The sequence below is a fragment of the Ambystoma mexicanum genome, chromosome 5p, assembly GCF_040938575.1.
Source record: "Ambystoma mexicanum isolate Mex_15411 chromosome 5p, UKY_AmexF1_1, whole genome shotgun sequence".
Lineage (NCBI taxonomy): Eukaryota > Metazoa > Chordata > Amphibia > Caudata > Ambystomatidae > Ambystoma > Ambystoma mexicanum.
The window spans coordinates 486,362,059-486,386,339 of NC_090930.1; positions in this window are offsets into that span (position 1 = coordinate 486,362,059).

The following is a 24,281-nucleotide window of genomic DNA, read 5'->3' on the forward strand; positions in this document are numbered from 1 at the left end:
GGATAAGGTCCTATGAATCTGGGATTGAAAGTTCGCGGGCCCTTGAGGGGTAAATGTTTCGTTGCTAGCCATACCTGATCTCCTACTTGGTAAGGAGGAGTTTTACTTTGGTGCAAATCAGCGTTTTCTTTATACTTTTTCTTGGCTTGCTGTAAATGAGTTGCAGCTTCTTTGAAGGCTTGGGTTATTGTGGAATGCAGATGATTTACTGCGGGCATTTCCAGGGTCAGAGGTGGATCTGGATCAGAGGTCCGAGGATGGTGACCATACAAAGTATAAAAAAAAGGAGTTTGTCCGCTTCCAGAATGCACTGAATTGTTGTATGCATATTCTGTGATCCAAAGGATGTCTTTCCAATTTAACTCGGATTGGTGTAACATGCACCGAAGATATTGCTCGAGAGTCTGATTGGTTCTCTCGGTTTGTCCGTCGGTCTGGGGGTGGTGGCTGGTGGATAGCTGCACATCTATTTGTGCTATTTGGCAACACTTCTTCCAAAAATGGGAGATAAATTGACTTCCACGATCCGAGACTAATATGGAAGGGAAACCATGTATGCGAACTATATTCTCCAGAAATTCCTTGGCCAAGGTGGAAGCTGAAGGCAAACCTTTTAAAGGGATAAAGTGGGCCATTTTGGAGAATAGATCCACAATTACAAGGATAGTGTTGTAACCAGCACAAGGAGGCAGGTCAGTTATAAAGTCCATTGACAAGGTGTACCATGGTGCCGGTGGAATATCCAAGGGTTGAAGTAGGCCGGCTGGCCTTTTCTTTTGACCCTTGTTTTGGGCGCAAATTCCGCAAGACAAAACAAAAGACTTTATGTCTTTTCTCCAAGAAGGCCACCAGAAGTGGCGTTTGATTTTTTCCTCCGTTTTAGCGATACCAGGGTGTCCTTCCATTAATGATTCATGATGATGGGCAATAACAAGTTCTTGCAATTCTTTACTAGGCAGAAACAACCGCTCCTGGAAGTAGGGTAAGTCATCCTTAACGTTGTAATGAGGACCCTTTTGACTCCATTCCAGTAAGTCTGAAGAGTCTAGAAGTTGTTTTACTTGCGTTTGGATGTCCTCAATAGTTTGCAATGAAGTTAGGCCTAAGATTCTTTGTTCTGGTATGATTGGCACAGGTTATAAACTCGAATTGGGTTCTTCCATGCCAATCCGGGATAAGGCGTCCGCTTTACCATTCTTGCAGCCAGGGCGATAGGTAATTACAAAATCAAATTCCGCAAAGCATAGAGCCCATCGGAGTTGTCGTGAAGATTGAGCCTTGGCCGTCTTTAAATACTGTAAATTTCTGTGGTCCGTAATTACGGTGATGGTGTGTCTTGCCCCGAGAAGGTAGTGACGCCAAGCCTTGAAAGCAGATTTAATAGCCAGTAACTCTTTGTCGGTAATTGCGTAGGTGATTTCAGGAGGAGAATATTTCCTGGACCAAAAGGCCACAGGGTGTAGTTGGTTAGTTTCTGGGTCTCTTTGCGACAGGACAGCTCCCATGGCCGAACTGGATGCGTCGGTTTCCACAATGTAAGGGAGATCTGGGTGCGGGTGCTTCAAAATAGGTGCAGAGGTGAATTTGGTTTTCAGGTCCTGAAAGGCTTGTTCGGCCTCAAGAGTCCATTCAAAGCGTTTGTTTTTCTTTAGGAGAGCTGTGATGGGTTGGACTGTTCGGGAAAATTCCGGGATGAATCTTAGATAGAAATTGGCGAAGCCGAGCATGCTCTGAACTCCCTTCACCGAGCTAGGAGATGGCCATTTGAGGATGGCGTCCACCTTTCGCGAGTCCATTCGGACTCCTTGAGGTGTCAGGATGAATCCGAGAAACTCCACTTCTGTGGTATGAAAAACGCATTTTTCGAGCTTTGCAAATAGTCTGTGCTGGCGCAATTTCTCAAGAACTGCCCTAACATGTGTTCTTTGATCGGATTCTGAAGAGGAGTACACCAGGATGTCGTCAATATAAACAATGACACAGACGTCGATAAGTTCCTGAAGAACATCATTCATAAAGTACTGAAAGGTGGCAGGTGCATTGCACAAACCGAAGGGCATCACCTGATATTCGAAGAGCCCAAATTTGGTGCGGAATGCAGTCTTCCACTCGTCGCCTTCTTTTATACGCACCAGGTGATAAGCTCCTCGGAGATCTAACTTGGTGTACACACAAGCGTCTTTCACCTGGTCGATAAGCTCAGGGATCAGGGGCAGAGGATAACGATTCTTAATCGTTATTTGATTTAGGGCGCGATAGTCTATACATGTTCTAAGGTCGCCCTCTTTTTTCGGCACGAAGAACAGAGCTGAGGAGACAGGGGACTTGGACGGGCGAATAAAACCATTGGCTAGGTACTGATCTAAATACTGACGCAAATGTAGGTTCTCAGGTTCCGTAAGAGCATAAATCCTACTACAAGGTAGTTGAGCAGTGGGTACCTGAACGATTTGGCAATCGTAAGACCGATGGGGAGGTAACGTGTTAGCCTGTTCCTTCTGAAAAACGTCTTGCAATTCTTGGTATTCAGACGGTAGCTGTACAGGGGTGGAAGTTGCTGAGGCTAGACCGATAACTGGATTTCTTGAGTAACAAGTTGGTTCACAATCAGGAAAACTTATCTTCTTTGTTCGCCAGTCGATTCTGGGATTATGTGTTTCTAACCAAGGAATTCCAAGAATTACTTGAAATTGTGGGGCCTTGATCACATCAAACACGATTGCTTCCCGATGTCCATCCTGACCTACCAGTGTTATTTCAACAGTGGAATGCGTTACAGGCCCTGAGGCAATTTCGGTTCCATCTACTGTAGTAATGACATCTTGGGTTACTTTCGGGCGGAGAGGGAGCTTAATCCTGGAAGCCAATTCACGGTCTATGTAATTTCCAATAGCTCCACTGTCGATGTATGCTTTTACAGCATGCAACAGCTGAGGCTGTTTTGGGTCCACTAGCACCATTGGCATGACAAAATGTGAGGTCAAAGAGTTTCTTTTCAAGCTCGGCAAGCGGACACCTACGCTTGTCGGGCTAGGTCGTTTCCCGAATCAGGTGTCAATAAATCGTTATCAGTGGCTCCAACCACCTTCTTCGGTGGTTTAACCGGACAATTTAGAAGAAAGTGACCGGAAGTCCCGCAATACAGGCAAAGTTGCATTTGACGCCTTCTCTCTCGTTCCTTCTGTGTTAATGGTCCTTTAACACCGCCGATTTGCATAGGTTCGGATACGTCGGTACTCTTGGAGTTAGCGTCGGTTTTGATCGGTACTCGGGTTTCGTACTTGAACCGATCTGCTTTTCTATTTTGAAGTCTGTGATCAAGTTGAACCACCAAGTCTATGTAGACTGCGCAGACCTGGGGTGGATCTACCATCTGAGCTAGAACATCCTTAATCTCTCCGCGCAGGCCTCGATGAAACAATGTGATCCTTTTGTTTTCTGGCCATCCAGTTTCCACAACCAGTCTATTAAAGGTGGCAACGTAGGACAGAAGATCCTGATTACCTTGTCGTAAGGATAGCACTTCGTTATCAAGGGCCTGTCCTTGAGAGTGTCGAGCAAACAATCTTTCCATGCTGGCCTGGAAACCCTGAAAATTCTGGAGAATGGGATCATCCTGATTTACCAATGGAATAGACCAATCGGCAGCACTGCCACTGAGGTAAGATAGTATAAATTCTACCTTGGTCTGGTCGTTAGGGAAGGCCCCGGGTCTGCATAGAAAGTGTAAACGACATTGGTTCATAAAGACGGCATATTTCTTGGGATCCCCCGCAAAACGTTCAGGCGGGGCCAAAGGCATGTGTCCAGGTAGATTGATTTGTACCGAGTTATTCAAACCCATTGATGTGGAAGTATCTCCGGAATTAGGTAAAGGAGTGTGCCCTGCCTGGGCCTGCAATAACCTTTTGGCCAGGTCATCTGTTCTTTCCGTAGATAGGATCAGTTCTCTTTTGAGAGCGTTAGTCTCCTGGCGGGCTGAGTGCACTTCTGCCCGTAATTCCCCCAAAAGCTGGGCCAGCTGATCTGTCTCGGAAGTCTCCATAGCGCCCGGGTGGGAAATTATGGGTAGGCTTCGCGTTCTGTCACGCTCACCTGATTCCCACGGAGGCGCAGGTCTGGCTTCGAGTGCTGATGCTTCTTCTATGGTGAAGCGCAGGACTCTGAAGATGGACTCACTGGCTCGCAGGAATATTCCCCTGTGCGTGAAAAGGGAGTATTACCTACTGACGGAATAATGCTCAAGCCTCCCACTCCCTTCCAGCCCTCCACGATACCCTTCCTCGATTCCCCGTGAAGTCTCACCTTAGGGTCTGGAAGGATGAGTTCTCCATCCTGCTTCTGATGCAGGGGCACGTTGAAACCCAGTTACTTCACTGGATTGAGGTTTGATGGGAGTTCAAATAAGCTTGACTATTCAGGTAAGGCGCTGCAAGAGTTCTGTAGCAAGTTCAAAAGTTCAAGCCTTATAATAAGGTTCTTTGTCTTATTGAAGCAAGCGCTAATCGCTTATGTCTTTTTTCCCCTTAGGGGCCGGGGTTCGGAATGCCGGATATATGGCGCCGACCCGAAGTGAAACGTGCAGTTCCAGTAAATGACAGGTAAGTTCTGGATGAGCGTTCGGGTAATGTCTTTGCATTCGCTCATTCAATGTCTTTGTCTTTTTTCCCCATAGGGGCCGGGGTCCGGAATGCCAGGAAGCGACAGGACCCGAAATGAAATGAGAATGACCCAACAGGTAAGTCTCAGAAGGAAACTGAGCTTTTCCTATTCCCTTCCTTCTCTCACCTTGTGTTCTTGTCCTTTTCTCTCTAGGCTCTGGGAAGTGGCTGCGGATCCGGATGATCGCTGCTGAAGATATAGGTGCCCAGGAAAGGTGAGTGAAATGCAGCGCTGCAGCGATCGAAGCGAAATGCTTTTAAAATTATGTCTTCCCCTTCAGGATCGTCGGTGTGAAGTCTCCGTGATGCAGCTTTAGCAGGTAAGGTCTTCTTTCTCTCCAATTCTCTCTTAGCAGGTGACCCAGGATGCTGACAGGCGTGGCTGAAGTCCAGATGCAGGAGCTGACACGTGAGCGTCCAGCTGCGAGGAGCAGAACAACGCGAAGCATGAGTTGCTGATCGGGCGTGGTTTAAATAGCTTTGGAAGAGGTTCCAGGTATGTATCCTTCCACCGATCAGGTATGTATCCTTCCCTGACCACACCCAGGGGAATGTAGGTCCACAGGTAAAGAAGTTCCATTCAGGCCTCAAGAGGGCCTGGATGTAGCAGCATGGTCTGCATCAGGTAAGTGCACCTTAAAACACTTGAACACATGTCTAGCTTTATGAGCCTGGCGCTTAAGGTGCCAGGACAGGGGTCCAACATGAGCCTGGCGCCTAAGGCGCCAGGACTGTGTCCAAATGGCCCGAGCTTGGGCCCGCTGGCACTTCCCTGGGGGAAATGATGCCTGCCTCTAGGGTTGCTGGGTCGGACCTGGCTCCTTGGAGGTAGGCATCATGACAGGAAGGTGTCACCGCTGTGGCCCCGAGCCAATGGCGATGCGGAGAGACTCATGCGGACTCTTAACAAGACATTCCGAATCGCTCAGGGACAGGGTCAGTCCCTCCAACGGGCCCTGTATCAATTCCTGCGGGTGTATCGCACCACCCCGCATGCCTCCACTGGAGTGGCTCCCGCAGAAGAGCTATTCAAGAGATGCCCCCGGGGCCTACTACCTGAGGTCGGGTAGAAGGAGCCTGGAGTGATTGATAACCAGCGGGTTGAAGCGGAAAGGCGAGTGAGAATTGACCAAGAGAACCTGCGAAGGGGTCTCCGGCCACAACGGCTTGAGCCGGGAGACGAAGTTCTCATCCGCAACCGACACCCCCATGGGAAACTCTCAATCCCCTATGAACCCGAGCCATTGGATGTTGTGGCGGTCAAGGGATCCATGGTGACGGCCTCGGATGGGCGATCTGCCGTCACCCGGAATGTGAGCTTCTTCAAGAAGCTGGGTGATCCACCGACTGAAACTCCACCTGAACCTGACCCACCAGAGGACCCCGATGACGGAGATCTCCGTGAGGATGCCCCAGACTCCCCAATCCGGGGAGCCGCGGCTGAAGGACGTCACTGGCCGGAGGTAGGCAGGAGGTACCCCCAGAGGGCTGGGCGAGGGAAACCTGCTTACCTCAGTGAGTATGTTCTTGGACAATTAGCTAGTAAACTGTGATGAAGGGATCCGGGTGGTTGACAATAAAGGGGTGTTGGGTGTGCAGTGGTATTTGTAGTGTGGGTGTGTGTTAGAAGTTATTAAAGTTAAAATTGCAGCTGTTGTGGTTCCTCCCTAAAAAGGAGGAGTGTGGCGCTGCCTGTAATGACGGGCCTACGCGGCGGCGTGAAGTTGCACGCCGCCGCCCTGAATATAAATAAAGGGGTGTCCCGGCCGCGAGCAGAGCGACCGGGAAGCTCGAACCGAAAGGCTGTGCCTGTGTGTGTCCTTTCGGGTGGGGGCTTGCGGGCACGCTGTGGGGGCTCAGGACCGGCCCCCAACAGTGCCCAGGCGACCTGGCGGATCTGAAAGGATGGTGAGAAAAAGGGGGCGGGGGTGGTGGGAAGTTAGTGGGGTGTCCTGGTAATAGGAAAGTTAGAGTTGTGATGTCCTGTTGGCAGCTTCAGTTCGGTTGACACCATTTGTTTGCTGAGCTTAAGTGTGGTTTCCGTTTTGCACGTCTCCAGGAATTTGGATCTGGGTGGGCCAGGTTTGTGATCAGGGGGCCCAATTTCCATTGGGTGTGGGCGTAGGAGTACCCTAAACAAAGTGCTGACATTAATTGAGATTTCCAAGATCCGTGATTCAGAAAGAAAATGTCTTCCCATACCCAGAAAAATGCTTTTGCAGAGCTCTATAAAATACAGTACAAAGCAAAAGAGAATCAAGGAAAATAGTGTTGCAACATCAATCTACCTATATTCCCTTGCCATCTGTTCTCCCCTTTCTATTATATATTATATACACTTTCCTTGACCATTCACCCCCGCAGTCACCTTCCATCATCTCCCCATGACCACCAATCTCATTTATCACCACTCCCAACTACCCCCAAAAACCCTCACCATGTCTTTCCTGGATGGCTGGGGAGAATCAAGGGTGATGCTTCCTCCTCTGCGGGGCTGAGAAGCAAAACACCAGTGTTTGTTTCATCTCAGATGGTGTGCTCTCAACAATGCCTCCCTGAACGCTGTGGCTACTCCCAGTAGGCCTTTGATGAGTTACTGAAGCAAGGAATAGGACATGTTGTTTCATACACAAATTTAATTTTGAAGCACAATTTATTTATTTTTAGCATTTTTGCAAAACATATTAATTCAGTTGCGTGCACAAGAGAGTGCTAGCATGCAGGGAAGAGAGCCAGGGTGGGAGTCGTGGGGTCAAGAGGCCGATGGTGCAGGTTTAGGGTTTTCTGTCTTCCTGGTATCGCTACCGGTGGGGCTTGGCAGGGAGTAGGGGTCCTTGCTCCCCCTGCCACTTCCCTATATATCCGTCATTGTCTGTTAGTTACTGGTTATTATATGCAATTGTCCATTAGGGCTTTTTGCTTGATGTGTTTACTTTGATTTGCTATTGGATTTAATAATTGTGTTCATTAAATGAGGCCTAATATTTTCAATGAAAGATGTGTGTGTTCTTGGCAGGTCCTGACACATGCACTGCCCATCTCTTAAACCGTGAGTGAGACTTTTCTTAAATAGCTTATAGTGTGAACTGAATCACTTCTAGGGGCACCTAATGCTGGCAAGTAAGGCACTGTGTGATTCAATGATTTGCCCAGGAACACACACTTTGGTTAAGTGGTAAAGCCAGAATTTGAGCCTATCCTGAAATTTTGATACATGACCATGCATCTACCAAGCTAAAGTTGGTACAAATATGTGTTGAAGTTTGGTTTTGAATACCTAAAATAATACTAAATTTTATACAGATTACTTTAACAAGTCACATGATAAACCAACCTGACAATGTATGTATCGTTGCGGAAATGTGTTGATGAAAAACAGTAAGGAAGTCATTTTGTTTTCACCCTTAAATTGCACAGAGAGCACCACTCATGTTTGATGTTTTTTGCAAAAGGGCCGCTCCATGCAATTTTTTTTTTTTTGTTGAAAACTCTTTTTATTGAATTTTAAGATGAACAACAGTAGTAACAGAAACATTCCCTCCAACCCCCCTCCCTACCTCTAGATCCCCTGACCCCCCCGACATCGAGCAATACCTCCCAGATCCTCGCCCTCTCGAGCAAACACCCCAGGCTCAGTGTAGGTCCAATAGCCTCAAGCGCTGCGGGCACCACATTACCCTAAAATGGTCCGTAAGGAAGTTCATGATCTCTCCCCATTCTGCTGCAAAGTTCTGCACTCTATTGTCCTTGGCAAACGTAGCCCATTCCAAAGCCGCTATTTCCCAAATCTTCCGGTACCAATCTTGATACTGAGGCACCTCCGGGCCCCTCCATCTCTGTGCTATTAGCAACATAGCTGCCAGGACCAGTATAATTTTAGCCTTTTCCCTACCTCTCGTTTCCCCCTGCCTCTGTGACGTTTGGAAGCCTAACAGAATGTGTGCTGGAGTTCTTTCGTCCACCTCCCCGAAGGCCTGCTCCTGAGCCCGTCAAATTTCTTCCCAGAAAGGCTCTATCAAGGGGCACCTCCACCAAATATGTTCTGCTGACCCTGCCATCCTACAGCCCCTCCAGCATTTCTCCGATTTTTCAGGGAACATCCTGTGTAGCCGGACCGGGGTGTAATGCCACCCAAAAAGAACCTTATACCAGATTTCCTGTAGTTGGGACGCTTTGGCCAGTTTGGGAATCCTCCTCCATAGTTTCTTCCATTCCTCCCTAGTGATCTCGCGTCCTACAATTCGATCCCAGTCCCTCATATAGGGCCAGCTCGTGCCTACCTTGTCTTTGTCCAAGATTTCGTAGATGTTGGATATGAGGCCTTTCGCCCCATCATTAGTAAGAAGACATTTTTCAAATGGGGTAGGCTCTCGTGTGGCTGCTCGTTTGACCCCTGGGTGTAGAAGTCAATGCCGTATTTGTGCATTTTGCAGCCTTTCCCCTTCCTGTATCGCACATTCCCTCTTGCAGTCATAGAAGGACAGTAACTCCCCTCCACAGAACATATCAGCCAACTTTTTGCAGCCGCCCTCCCGCCACTTGACAAATGCTCCCCTTTCCAAGCCTGGGGTGAAATCTTCATTCTCAAAAATGGGTGTGAAGGGAGATGGAAAAGTGGTGATCCCCTCGGGTCCCGCTAACTTGTGCCAAGTGTCGGCCATAAGTTTGGTAATGGCACTCTTATATAGATGCTGGGGTCTATGCGATTTGGGGAGCCACAGCACTTCTGCTAAGTTGTGATGAGCCACTGCCCTGTCCATTCTCACCCATATCTTGTCATGTCGCCTCCTCCCCCCTCAGCCACTCCCTGATGATGCGAATTTGGATTGCTTCGTAATAACGCTTAAAATTCGGTAAGGCCAAACATCCCTCTCCCCTAGCTGCCCGTAGAAGCCTAATTCCCACCCTGGGCCTTTCCCCTCCCATATGAAACTCTTAGTCAATGCTCCCAGTCCTTTAAAGAAACTCGCTGGGATCGGTTGTGGGATTGCCTGGAATAAATACAAAAGCCTCGGGAGAGTGACCATCTTTACCGCCGCAATCCGCCCCATCCATGATACCCTGAGGCCATGCCACCGTTGGAAGTCTTTCCGAATTGCCTTAAGAAGAGGAGGGAGATTCGCCCCATACCAGCCTGCAAGGGAGGCTGTGAATTTTACTCCCAAGTAGCGAATCCCCCCCGGGCTCCACTGTAAAGGAGTACTTCCCCTCAACCTGTCTCTGTCCGTTACCCCCAGGGTTAAGGTCAAAACCTCTGACTTGTTGGCATTGATCGTCAAGCCCTAGGCTGCTCCAAACTCTTCCAAGAGGGCAATACTAGCACGAAGTGAATCTCTTGGCGATGACAGCATAAGCAGCATGTCGTCTGCAAATGCTGCGACTTTGTGCTGCTCGCCTCCAAAGGGAACGCCTTGGATTTCCGCTGCTTCCCTTATTGCCTGTAGAAGTGGTTCCAAATAAATCGGTAGAGGATTGGGGAAAGCGGCAGCCCTGTTTAGTCCCCCTCTGTATGCGCACCTGTCTAGAAGCCGTGCCATTTACCATTATTCGAATGGATGGAGCCTGATAATTGGCCCGGGCCATTGTCAGGAACTCCCCCCCGAAGCCCATCTTTTCCATTAATCGAAATAGAAAGGCCCATTCCATGCGCTCAAAAGCTTTCTCCGCGTCTAGTGCTACCAGGACTGCGGGAATGCCTGTCTTCTGTACTTTTTCGACTATATGGGCCACTCTTCTAATATTGTCTGCGGTCTGCCTGCCCCTAATAAACCCTGCTTGATCCGGGTGGATCAGGTACGGGAGGATGGAATCGAGTCTATTCGCCAGGATCTTAGTGTAAATCTTCGCATCGATATTTATTAAAGCTATGGGGCGATACAAAGCTCTCTCCTCTGGGTTTTTCTGTGGCTTAAGGACAAGAGTAACCTTGGCTTCTTCCATGGACGGAGCAATTCGACCGGTCTGACGGAACGAGTTGTATAACAAAGTTAGGTGTGGAGCCAACTGTGAAATAATTTATAGAATGCGGCAGTATAGCCATCTGGGCCGGGTGCCTTGTCTGCCGGGAGCACCCTAATAACCCCTCTAACCTCCTCCTCAGATATTTCTCGGTTAAGGGCTTCCCCCGCGTCTCTACTTATTTCCCTCTGTCGAACCCCCTGGAGAAATGATTCTTGTTTATCAATCTGGGGATGTTGGAGGCATACAGAGATTCATAATACTGTGCCAGGGCCTCCTGCAAGGCTTCTTGCCTAGTGATTCGCTCACCAGGGCCCAGTTGCAGCTCCGAAATAACATTTCTTGCCTTTTTGCCCCTTAAGAGGCGGGCCATCAGGGCGTCTGCCTTATTGGCCTTTGCATAATATTGTTGCCTTACTGCTAGAAGCGTCCCCTGCGCCTTTTTAGTTCGCAATAGCTCCAATTGACCCACCGCCTTCCTATATGTCCGCATCGCTCTTCTCGAGGGGGTTCCTCCCACCGCCTGCCTAGCCGCTTCCACCTCCGCTTCCAATTGAGCTTCCAAAGCTCTAAGTTGTTTAGCTCGATGAGCAGCAAGTGCAATTATTTCTCCCCTGAGTGTAGCTTTAAATGCGTCCCACCTAATGCCTTCATCTGTATCCCCTTTCTTATTAGTGGCAAAGTATAGCTTTGTTTTGTCTTCAAGAATTCCCCGGGCCACTGAATCTCTAAGGATGGCTCCCAGGACTTTCCATCCCCACACCCCCCTCGCCCCTCGACCCTGGTCTAATACCACCAAAACCACTTTATGACCCGCAATGCCTATCGGGCCTGTGTGAACTTCCCATAGAGAGCCCACCAACCCAGCTGAGACCCAAATGTAGTCGATTCTGGACTGGGAGCCATGTACCCCTGACAGGAAAGTATAACCCTCCTCCTCCCACCTTATCTCCCTCCATGCATCACGCAGCCCTATCTTACCAATCCTGTTTTTCATACCCGTGGACATTACTGCGCCCCCCCGTCTCTCTCAATGCCAGACCTATTCCTCTCCCTATTCCAGGCTACATTTAAGTCTCCCATTAAGACTATATGGCCCCAAGCCTGTTCTTCGAGAGTGTTCAAGACCCGATGTAAGAATTGCTCCTGACCAGAATTAGGAGAGTACACCACCGCAAGTGTGTATTGGGCCTCGTGATGCGTCCCCCTTACCACAATGTATCGTCTTTCTTTGTCCCTAGCTATGTCAGAGATTTTAAAATCGACTGAGTTCTTAATAGCCAGGGCCACCCCTCTCGCCTTAGTTTGCCCCGAAGCATTAAGAATCCGGTCGTAACCGCGCAATTTCAACCTTCCCTGATCCCTGTGTATAAGGTGAGCCTCCTGGATACCCATTATGTCCGGTCCTTCCTTCTGTGTAAAGAGTTCAAGTTTCTTCCTCTTAAGAGGGGTATTTAAACCCCTCACATTATGCGTCAGATACATGAGATGAGCTCAATCCAGAGGATAGTGCCCCTATGTGAAGGTGTTTGTCTACTCTTCCCCTCTATCAATTGCTCGATGCCAACCCCCTGCCCACTTCTCCCCCCCCCCTGAAGGACAATACCTTCCCGCATTCCCTCCACTCCTAACTCGGGCGTCTACGCCCTTACCGATTCCAACATGGATGCTCCTCATGAGACCACTAGCCTGCCGTATCCCTATGGGGGTCCACCACCCCTATGAGTACCTTAGCAAGCTAAGACTTAGCAGGAGAGCCGCCTCCTGTGTCCCCCAGCTTTCCTGTGTTTTGGGGGTCGCCGCTTCGTGGTCTCCTTCTTCTCTTATCACCAACTGTCGACCACTCCCACGGCCTCGGTCTTGAACGGTCGCTCGGCGCCCCCAACCCGGAAGCAGAGGGGGGCCCGTCCAGGTTGATGCGCAACAGATCAGCTCCCTCTTGTAGAGAGGTGATACGCCTTTGGGCGCATTCCCATTCGAATAGCAACCCGAACGCAAAGGTCCATTTGTATCGAATTGCTTTCTCATTGAGGAGACATTGCAGCGGGCCCATTTGCCTCCTCTTCACAAGTGTACTAGCTGCCAGGTCTTGATACAGCGCTATCTGTTGGTCCTGGAACTTGATGGGTTCATGCTGTCTTGCCGCCCTGAGGACCTCTTCCTTCTGGGCGTACCTTGCGAATGCCGCTAAGACATCTCTAGGCTTTGCTGACCGGCCCTTGGCTGGCCGGCCAATCCTATGATCTTGTTCCAGCTCTACTACTTACGAGTTACTTTCTTCTAGGATCTCCGCAAAGATGCTTTGGAGCACCCCTTTCAAGTCTTTGCCGGTCACCGATTCCGGCAGCATTTTCACCCGGACGTTGATCCTACGTGATCTGTTCTCCAAGTCCTCCAACTGTATTTCAAGATTTCTGGTAGCTGTATCCAGTCTCTCTATTGCCTCGCTGTTAGCTGTAGTGTCCTTGTCAATTTCTTGGAGGCCTTTCTCCAGGATGTCTGCTCTTACTCCTAGTTGCTTCATTTCCTGTTTCATTTCTCCTATTGCTGCATTAAGATCAGACCGCATCAGCTGGAATTGGTCCTGAAATGTCTTTGCTAGGTTTCCTCCATGCAATTTTAAGTGTTTCCACCAAGTACTGGAAAAGTAAAGAATAAAACACTGGCAAATATCTCCTTTGATCTTTACTTTTCTACTACATGTCTGGAAAAGTGTAAATCCCTCCCACAATTAATGATTTTGGTAGTCATCCACAGTGGTTTCTTTTAGAATCTGCCTGCTTTTACCAGGTGTAAAAGTCAGTCTGATTCCATAGGAATCCATTGGTTTTCCGCCAACATAAAAATACATGCTGGTTAAAAACCTGTCGGATTGGGCAGGGGGACCTGTAAGAGCAGGCAAACTTGTTAAGTCCGATCTGCTTTCGAACTTCACTGCCAAATCATTCAAAATCCTCCAGCGCATAAACAGTGTCAATAAATGCTTTTAGCACAACTTTTGCACTCCGCTTGACTTGGAAAATGACCCCCTATGATTATAGCTTTATTTTACGCATCCTGAATGGAAGCCTACAAACCCCAGCATAGAAAAGTATGAGAATTTACAAAAAATCTCATACAAGGTAATTGTTCGCACAGCTTGTTCTCTATCACCTTAATTTCTAATCACCCGACAATCATACCTTATATAATTTAATGAAAAACGTGCCACAGCCATGGTCACTGCCAGTTACCTTTTCCCATCTATTATCACTTCCTGTTGTAAATAATCTGCCTCTGAGACACATTAAAACGATAAGACCTCACTAGGAGGACCTTTGCAGCACTGACTGTGTTTGAGGGGAGAGAGGTAGAGCAGGGAGAAGGGGCATGGCCAGTTGTCCCTTGTCCAAATGTGAAATCCACCTCAGATTGCACTCTTTAGGAAGTATTTAAATACTGTATTTTTGTTTTAAAAGATGTTAATATTTTTCCAGCAACAGTATAGGAAACACCCTCGCTCTTGTGTTATTTTCCAAGTGTTCATGATTAATTTTCTGAGAGGCAAAGGTTTAGTGGGGGTTTAGTGGGGGGTGGGAGCAATCCAGCCACCCCCCTCCCACAGCAAATAAATTCCATTTCCGGCACTGCCTAAACACCCAGCAGGCAGGATTTTCATTATACTTTCCAAACAAGTCCGACAATACACATCAGTATGAGGTTATCAATTCAGTATTTATCAGTTTGAATCACGAGAAGTCCTGGCAGTTCAGGCAACGCTTCCACACAGAAAAAGATGCATTCTACGTAGGTCGGAATCCCACTGGTAAACCCACTTGAGAAGAAGATCTGAATGTGGTCCATACTTACCATCCTAGCCTTGTCCTTTTCAGGTAGGGCCTTGTTGGATCAACTCAGTGAGGTGCAGCTTGTTTCCCTAGGCATAGCAAACAAGACACCCACATCCAGGCATACACACTTTTACTTAGGGAGACAAACTGAAACCAAAACGCATTGGCAAAGCCAACAGCTTGGGGTTTTGATTAGGCATGGATAGGTATTTGCCAGTCACTGCCATAAGGGTAACACCTGGCCATAATATGGGAACAGCTGGGAAACTTTGTGAGTACCTGGGCATATGAGGTCATTGCCTGGCAAATGTCTGTCAAATACCTATACGCAAGCCAAAACTGTTGGCTTTGCCAATGCCTGTTTTAGACACGACTCCAGTGCAAGGGACAAAGGCATTGACACAGATATCACTCTCTCTCGCTCTCTCTCTCTCTTTCTCTCTCTCTCTCTCTCTCTCTCTCTCTCTCTCTCTCTATATATATATATATATATATATATATATATATATATATATATATATATATATACATATATATATATATCTAAAAAATGGAAAAGCTGTTTGTTTTTTGTTTGTTCCTCATACAATTCCACACCGTTCAGCCAGTCTGTGCCATATTTTGCACAGTTACCTGTTAGGACTCTCCGGATGTCACTGGCTACATTACATGTGGACTCCCCACTCCATTCCCTGGATTTAAGCCTCTGCACACAAGACGGTTGGCTGGAAGCGGCAAAACATCAAGGTGGTCATAGAAGGACCAGACAGAGCTTTCAAGTGTCTGGATGTGAGGAACAGAAGTTCCAGGTCAACCACGTTTCCAGGCTTTAGGATGCACCGTTTCCAAGATATATGCACCGAAACATGCAAAACGTCAATGTGGTCGTAGAATGACCGGACAAAGCTCATTTCAACCACCTTGAGGCCAGGAACAAGATCCAACGGCTCAAAACCCACGTTTGAAGGCCCTAGGACTCTGTTTCCAAAATATCTGCACCACAATGCACTGCAACATACTGCACAGCGCCAGGGTGAGACGACAGGTGGGTAGAGCACACAGAAGATCCCATTATGCTGCTCCTCTCCATGTCTGCTCCATGATTGTCAACAATTGATGACAGTGTTATCATGTCTGTCTACAGAACCCGTGCGAAGTACGGACACCATTTGCTGGTTGCTTATAAAATCAATTGGCTGAAGACACACATTAAGAGATTTTTATCACACCAGGAGCTCCTTTACAGAGACAATTAAGTAATTAAACACTCAAAATAATGCTTAGATATTTTTATTTTTTTAAACAATTTTCATTGCATATTCAAACAAACAAAACCAATAAAAACCAAACACGCAGTGCAGATGTCAATAATACAATCTTCACATTGTTCATTACACAATTTTAGTCCCTGCTCCCCTTTTCCCACCCCCCCTTACGAGCCTATTTATTCCACTCACTCTGTATCCGCCCTGCGTGGTGGAGTCCCATTTTCAATGGATTCTGTCAGATCTTGTATTGTTCTTAACAGTCCGCTATCAACGATTTCCATGCCATCAGGGTTCCCACCTGTTCCTCTCCCCCTATGTTACTTGCCTCCTGCCATACCATGGTCTCCGCCTCCGCCCACCCGCGCACTTCTGCAACTCTTTCCACCACATCTCCACCCCTGGCTTATGACAAGTCTTCCATCCCATGGCAATCCTCCTTTTTGCGAGCACATATGCTAAATCCTTCAGTTTATTAACATGCTTAAGTTTCTGCGATCTGGGAAACCCCTCCAGCAAACAGGCCCAGGCTGAATCTATGACAATATTGACCCCCTTTTCCGCTAGTTTCCACGCTACTTCACTCCAGAAGCGCTCAATCACCGGGCAGGACCAGAACATGTGTACCATATCAGCCTGTTCTTTGTCGCATTTGGGACATGCTTGTCTTCCGGCATTTTCAAACCTCGATATTCTCAGAGGTGTCATGTGTGTCCTGTGCGTAATATATAATTGTATCTGTTTTAATCTTGCGTTTCTTTTTTTTTTTTTATTTTTTTTTAAACTTTTCTTTTTGGCATAGAAAGAGTACAGACTACAAACACAGTGCGTATATCAGCTGGTAATGCAGTTTCATGGATAACACTTCACATCTTGCTAGTATTAAACAGGGAGCTGAGCCCTCATGCATACAGTACAGAGTTTTTAATTGGTAGCAGGGGTTAACTCATCAGGTAGAGGTGATGATGCACGTACAGTGTCTTCCTTGTTGTTCAGGTAGCTACAGAACTCTGACCATACGTTTTTGGGGCGGGAAGACAATGGGAGGGTATTAATGTAGTCCTCCTCGCACACTTGAGTCCAGGTAAGGGCCTTTAGCCACATCTCGAATGATGGGGGAGAGCGGCGTTTCCAGCATTGTAGGATACATTTCTTAGCTACCATGGTAGCAACATTCAGAAACTTAGCCATCTTCCTAGCCTCAGGTTCGTCCCACACACCGAACAGAACAGCAAGTGGTGCAGGAGAGATTTGGGTCATTGTTATTTCAGATAACGCTGCAATAATGGCCTCCCAGTACGGGCCCAGGGCCACACAGGACCAAAACATATGTATGTGATCGGCAGGAGTGGATTTGCATCTAGGGCACAACTGAGCCTGGCCTGGTGTGAACCGTCCCACCCTGTGCGGCGTGTAGTATAGACGGTTTAGGAGTTTATATTGCATACATCTATATCTGGCGTTGAGGGAGGTTTTACGTGTGTGCAAACACATCTTGTTCCACAATACATCTGAAAGGGGAACACCCAGTTCATCACTCCACAAGTCACGCGCCGGTTGCAATGCCTCATCAATGCTAGCCATTTGCGATTTATATAACGATGAAGTTATGCCTCTGGCTCCGGCCGAGTTAGCTATATATTGGATTTCGGGGGAGTCTGGGGGCTCATCGGGGTAGGAGGGCCACCAAGCCCGAATTGCTGCTCTTAACCTGAAGTACTGCAGCATTTCGAGTGCCGAGCCGGAGTGACCGGGTCTCCACGTCTGCGGGGTAATGAACTTCCCATCAGGGAAAAGGTCGGTCAACGCTCGGTAGCCGAGGCTGTCCCAGCGTTCAATTAGGAGTTTATCATGAGTAGGGCTGAGACCCGGGAACTGCCAGATGGGCAGCCATTTGTAGTATGGGTGGTGGCCAGTGTTTGCCTGCAGCAATCGCTTCCAAGCCAGGATTGTGGACGCCACGGGGTCGGCAGGGGCATCAGCTCGGAATGTGTGGTGTAGAATGAGGGATAGGGGGTTGATTCCCTCGCATGCCAGTGTCTCTAACTTCACATGTGGGGGAGGGTCCGTAAATGTATACCAGTGTGAGGCGTGTTGTGCTTGTGCGGCGATCCAGTACTTTGTGAAGTCCGGGGCGGTGAAGCCCCCCTTCTCATAAGGGAGAGTCATATGCTGCCACTTTTTCCTCACCGCTCCCGCATGCCACAGAAAGCGGGCGCAGGCCGCGTGGAGGTCCCTGAAATATCGCCTTCCGGGCCAGATCGGCACATTCGCGAAGATGTAGAGCAACTTAGGGACAATAATCATTTTAACCAAAGAAAGCCTGCCCGACAGGGACAGCGGCAGACCACGCCATTTCGACAACCGGGACTCTATTAGGTGCGCCATAGCTGCATAATTGTCAGCTATCAATGATGGCTTGCCGAGGGAAACCCGCACTCCGAGGTAACCGATGCCCTCGGGCGACCAGCGAAGGGGGAACTCACAATCCGGTCGGGGGGTCGCCGCCGTGAGTGGGAAGATGTCGGACTTAGTGTAGTTGATTGTGAAACCTGAGAATGTACCTATTTTGATTATATCTCGGAGAATGGGGTCTAAGTGAGCAGCTGGGTCTCTGATGTATAGGAGTACATCATCTGCATACAATGAGATGATCTCTGGGGTGTCTCGCATACGTATGCCTTTCCGAGCATGTTTGTCCCGGACACTGTCGGCCATAGGTTCGATAGCAAGTGCGAAAAGTATTGGGGAGAACGGGCAACCCTGGCGAGTGCCTCTATACAGCGCGAAGGGGGGGGAGACTTTAGAGTTGATAAGAACTCTGGCCACCGGGTCTGTGTATAACAGCTTGATGTATGATATCATTCGCGGGCCAATTCCCATTTTGTGGAGAACTGCCCACATGTATTGCCATGCCACCATATCGAACGCCTTTTGGGCGTCAAGGGTAACTGCCACGGCATGGGCATCGGGGTCGATTCTGGACATGACATTGAACAGCCGGCGAATGTTAAGGGACGTGGATCTGCCGGGGACAAATCCGCTCTGATCTGGGTGGACCAGATAGGACATTATCGGGAGGAACCTGCTCGCAATGATTTTGGCAAATATTTTGGTGTCTGTGTTTATTAAGGAAAGGGGTCTATAAGACCCGCATTCATCCGGTGGCTTGCCCGGTTTGGGGAGTGCGGTTATAACAGCCTCACGTAAAGAGTGGGGCAGCGTACCTAGTTCGAGCGATTCGTTCCAGACCTCAAGGAGTCTGGGTGCCAGGATGGCTACATGTTCCTGGTAGAACTCTGAGGTGAGACCGTCAGGGCCAGGCGCTTTGCCTTTGGGGCAGCTCGATATGGCGGTGGTTATCTCATCAAGAGTGAACGGGACCTCTAGCTGGTTCCTTGTGTCGTGGGAGATGAGGGTCATGGGGATTTGATCAAGAAGGAGGTTAGTGTCCTGCAGACTGTGTTCTTGTCGGGGGCCGTATAGGGCTGTGTAGAATGCGGTGAAGGTTTCTAGAATGTGTTGGTCAGACCAGCCCAGAGCTCCGGAAGCATCATGGACACAGTCTATGCGTGTTTTGCCACACTCTGCACGAGCCAGTCTGGCAAGTGTCCTCCCGGGTCTGTCCCCCTCGCCATATTTCCGGGCAGCCATCGGGCGGGTATGGTACTGTAGCTCCCTTCGGGCATGAGCCTCGAATGTTTCAAGTTCCGACCTGATTTGTGCCAGTATGATGGGGGAAGGGGTGGAGGCATATTGCTTTTCGAGGTCCTTAAGCTTCCCCTCCGACCGATGCAAGCTGTTTCTAATGGCTTTGAGGACCCCAGCCTCCCTGGAAATACACATCCCCCTAATGAAGACATTAAAGGCCTCCCAGCGCACTCCATCGGAAGTGTCATGTCTGATATTACATTCAAAAAAGGTGCTGATGTCGGCCAAAATTTCGGCTCTGAAGACTATATCTTGGAGGGCCTCAGATTTGAATCGCCATGTTGGGCGGGAGGGCTGGTCACGCTCCAGTGTGATTCGCAGCGTTACTGGGGAGTGGTCCGAGAGTGTGCGCGGGAGTATCTGTGTATCTGCGGCCTTGCCTACCAATTCGCTCGATATGAGGAACAGGTCTATCCTCGATAGGCTGTCGTGCACCGAGGAATAAAAGGTATACTCTCTTGACTGTGGGTGGAGGACTCTCCATACATCCCTGAGTCCTAGTGCATCCATATGTGTGCGCAGTCTAATGGCCGCGCGCGTGACAGCCCTACGAGCATTCCCAGTTCTGTCCAGGACGGTGTCTAGTATCAGGTTCATGTCCCCCCCCCATATTATAGGGACCCCTGCATATTTCAACAAAACGCAGGTGATTGCGTCAAAAAAATCTGGCGCATCAAAGTTAGGGGCATATGTGTTTACCAAAAGGCATTCCCTATTCGCGAGTAGACAGTGGAGTATTACATACCTGCCTTCAGGGTCAATGTGACTAGTACGCAATAGGAACTGGACTGATTTGTGAACCAAAGTGAGTACTCCTCTAGACTGAGTGGAGTATTTTGTATAGTATCTGGTAGGACCCCAGCTAGGGGCAAGACAAGCAGCTAACCGCCCTAAAGCATGTGTTTCCTGCAAAAGGAGTACCTTAATTCCATGTCTCTGGGCGTATGCAGTAATTCTACGTGCCTTGGTAAAGTTGCTCAGCCCCCGAACATTCCATGTCATAATGTTAATAGACATAGGGCGGTGTTATGGAACATCCCAACTGCGATAGGCTCCTATGTGCAGTGTAACAGAGCCCATTGCAAGAAACACACATAGTGCTGCAATCGTGCACCCCTCTTCCATGCCATTTTCATTAACAAAATCCCCTTTTTTTGTGCCCCCCTCCCTCACTGCCCACCCACAATTTGCAGTGTAGACCCCCCTTCCCAAACACAAGTGCCATCAGTTCCCCTCGTCCAGGCGTCTCCAGCGGAGCCAGAGGCCACATCTAGACAACAGTCGGTGGACAGCACCCAACGGGGGTGTGTCCCCACCGTGGCCCAACGGGGGCCCAGAAACAGTGGCAACAAGGTGAAAACAAAAAATAACATTGCAACTGCAGAGAGGTGCGCCAACGGTTCACTATATAGCATCTTTTCCCATCTTATGTATCCAGGCCCCATAACATAGCCCGCCAAGGCTGCAAGCAGCCATGGCCACTTGACAGAATCAAAGGCCTTCACAGCGTTTAGGGACACTATTGCCATTTCACCCTCATTCCTGCTCCCCCATTCAACAACCCGATGGAGTCGTCTATGATTATGAGTTATGTTCCTATTCGGGACATAGCCCGTCTGATCGGGGTATATTAATTTGCCAATGACTCTTCGCAGTCTGCTTGCCAAGACAGCAGTCAATATCGTGCTGTCCTGGTTCAGCATTGACAATGGTCTATTGGAGCCACAGCTATGCCCAGGCTTATTAGGTTTGGGAAGCGGTATTATGATCGATCCTCTGAGTGACTCTGGCAGCCGTCCCCTCTCAAACACTTCATTTAGCATATCCAACATCGGGGGGAGCACTTCTGCTTTGTACACTTTATAAAACTCACTTGGAAACCCGTCCGCCCCCGGGGTCTTACTAGTAAGTAGCTGTCTCACCACTTCTTCTAACTCCTCCAAGGTAATCGGTGCATCCAGCTCCTCTCTTTCTTAAGCACTTATTGTAGGCAGACCTATGTCTTCTAGTGTTTCTATTATTTCTTCATAACTGCTTCTCTCCTCATCCCCGTATAGTTCCTTATAGTAATTTGCAAACTCCTGATTAACTCCCTCCTGGGTGTCAGCTACGCTGCCATCTTCTCTTGTTATTGTCCTAAAGGTGGGTCTGTGGATCTCACTCTTGTATAACCATGCTAAAAGCCTTCCTGTTTTATCTCCTTTCGTATGCTGTCTCTCTATATATTTTTTGTAGTTAAGGTTACACAGTCTATCCCATTGCTCCGCACATGTCTGCTGCAGTTTAAGTATCAGCTCATGTCCCTTTCAGTGTCATCTCTCGCCCTCAGCGCCTTTTCCAATTCCCTTTCTCCTTCATGTAGATCAGCCAGGATCCCTCCTTGAAGACTTTTTGATTTTGCTATGGCTATGCCCCGCATCACCACTTTGAAAGCTTCCCACAGCGTACTCGCTGAGTCCACGCTACCCGTATTCAGCGCAAAGTAGTTTATAATCTCTTCCCTTATATCTTCCCTAAAAAGGGTATCTTTAAGCGCCTCTGCCCGGAGACTCCATGTCGGAATCCTTGTTCGTGGGGGGCAGTATTGCCAACCAATCACCAGGGGCGAGTGGTCTGAAAGGACCCTCGCCTTATATTCTGCTTGCACCATCTCCATCATTATTTCCGACGTGGCAAAGACATAGTCCAGCCTCGTATGCAACTGTTGCGGGGCAGAATAGTGCGAGTACTGTCTTTCTTGGGGGTGATCATTCTCCACACATCCACCAGACCAAAGTCGTCTAGCAATGTCTGCAGCGCTTTTGCCGCCGGGGCAGGTCTATCAAACTTCCGGTCCGATCTATCCACCCTAGGGTTTAGTACACAGTTAAAATCCCCACCCCAGATCACCGCACTCCCCATACACATGCTAAGATTAGTACTCAGGGTTCTGAAATATGTTGCTGTATTCTGGTTGGGGGTGTATATATTCACAATGCTCATCTCCCTATTCTCCACCAATCCCCTCAACATGACCACCCTCCCATCTGGTTCCGCAGTTTCCTGCAACAATTGAAATGGGACATGCAGCGCCACCCAGATGAGCACTCCTCTAGCATAGGCAGAATATGTCGAGCCCCCACGACCCCTTTCCATTTTTTCACAACTGTTCCCAGCTTTTCCCGTGTCAGCTGAGTCTCCTGCAGCAGTGCAATATCTATCTTTTGTCTGTATAGGTCGAACATAACCTTGTTTCTCTTTAGATAACTATTGAGGCCCCTGACATTCCATGCAATTATTTTAAGGTCCCCCATGGCTTTTTGGAGTTCCCATTCCCCCCCCAATCGGTGCAGACCAGTTCCCCTTCTCGTTCCTGTCTATGTAGGCTTGTTCCCCAATTCAAACTACACTTAACTACAAACACCCCAAACACCCACCCCCTCTCCCTCCTGCTACCCTTCCCTTCCCCAACTCCCCCCCCCCAACAGTTGCCCAGCTCCATCCCTGGATCTCAGGCACCCCCGCATCTAGCACTTTCTGGCAATAGCCTGTACTCGAAGCTCAGCAGGGTGAGGTAGCCCTAATGGCTATCCTGCTACTTCTACTTACATTTGGGGGGTAAGGTGCCTGTGTTCTGCCGCTCCTATTTACCACAATTCAACCACATAATAGTATCCAATTTGCGTATGTAATCAACGCTCTATATTCCAGTCCAATGCCACTCAATAAAATCAAGGATATCCCAACCTAGCTTCCGCAACTGCCCATCCCTACTCATCTTTTAATGTTTCTATCAAGCCTCTGCTGGGATACCTCACAGTGTGATATACCAGTATGCATGAATTGTTTCAGTCACTTATCTTGTTCTCCTTGGGCCCGTGCAGCATCCTGTTCCGGGCAGCCCTGTAGGTCCAGCCATGTGGCCGCCTCCTCTGGGGTGTCAAAGAAAAACATTCGACTCTTATGTAACACTTTCAATCTTGCAGGGTACAGAAGCATATATTTGATGCCAGCCGCACGCAGCCATCTCTTCACCGATACATAGCTATATCTCTGCCTCTGGACCAGCATTGTATAATCCGGATAAGCTGTGATGGTAGCCGAGGCTCTATCTATCGTTCCCCCTTTCCTGAAATACTCCAAGATCTTCTCACAGTCTTTATAATTCAAAATCTTGGCAATTATTGCCCGGGGAGGTGCTCCAGGCTTTGGTTTCCTCGTGAGGGCTTTGTGTGCATGCTCCACTGTAAATCCTTGTGAGAGTTTGTCAGCTCCTATTTCCTGCAGGGTCATATTCTCCACATAGTCTGTAGGATCCTGGCCTTCTTCTCCTACCGGCAGACCAACCACTCGAATGTTGTTCCGTCTCGCTCTCCCTTCCGCCTCCTCTGCATGGTTCTCCAGGTTAGCCACTTGCTGCTTTAATATGTGGACTTCCTTTGCATTATCAGTGCTGGCGGTCGTGTTAGTTTTGACAGCACTTTCCAGGTTGCTTGTTCTGTCCGCCAGCGCCCTGACATCTTGTTGCAGCAAGTTGACATCTATGCCCACCGCGTCGATCTTAGCCTCTAAGGAGGTCCTTAAATCCGCCATTGCTATTCCCCCAGGAATCCTTTAGTTCTGTTATGGCTGCCAATATCTGGTGGTTTTCAGTCCCAGGTGGGCTTCCCGTGGACCCACTTGCACCCACTAGCGCTGATGCAGCTGGAGACTGCTGTGTCTTGGCAAACGCCTCCATCGTGGTTTGCTTGCTCTTGCCTTTGATCACTCTCCCAGTCATCTTGTGATCCAGGGCAAGTGTCCCCCACCGCTCCGTCCGTGGCACAGCAAGCCCGCCGTTCTATTCCACCGTGTTGTCTGGGGTTACTACCGGTTCT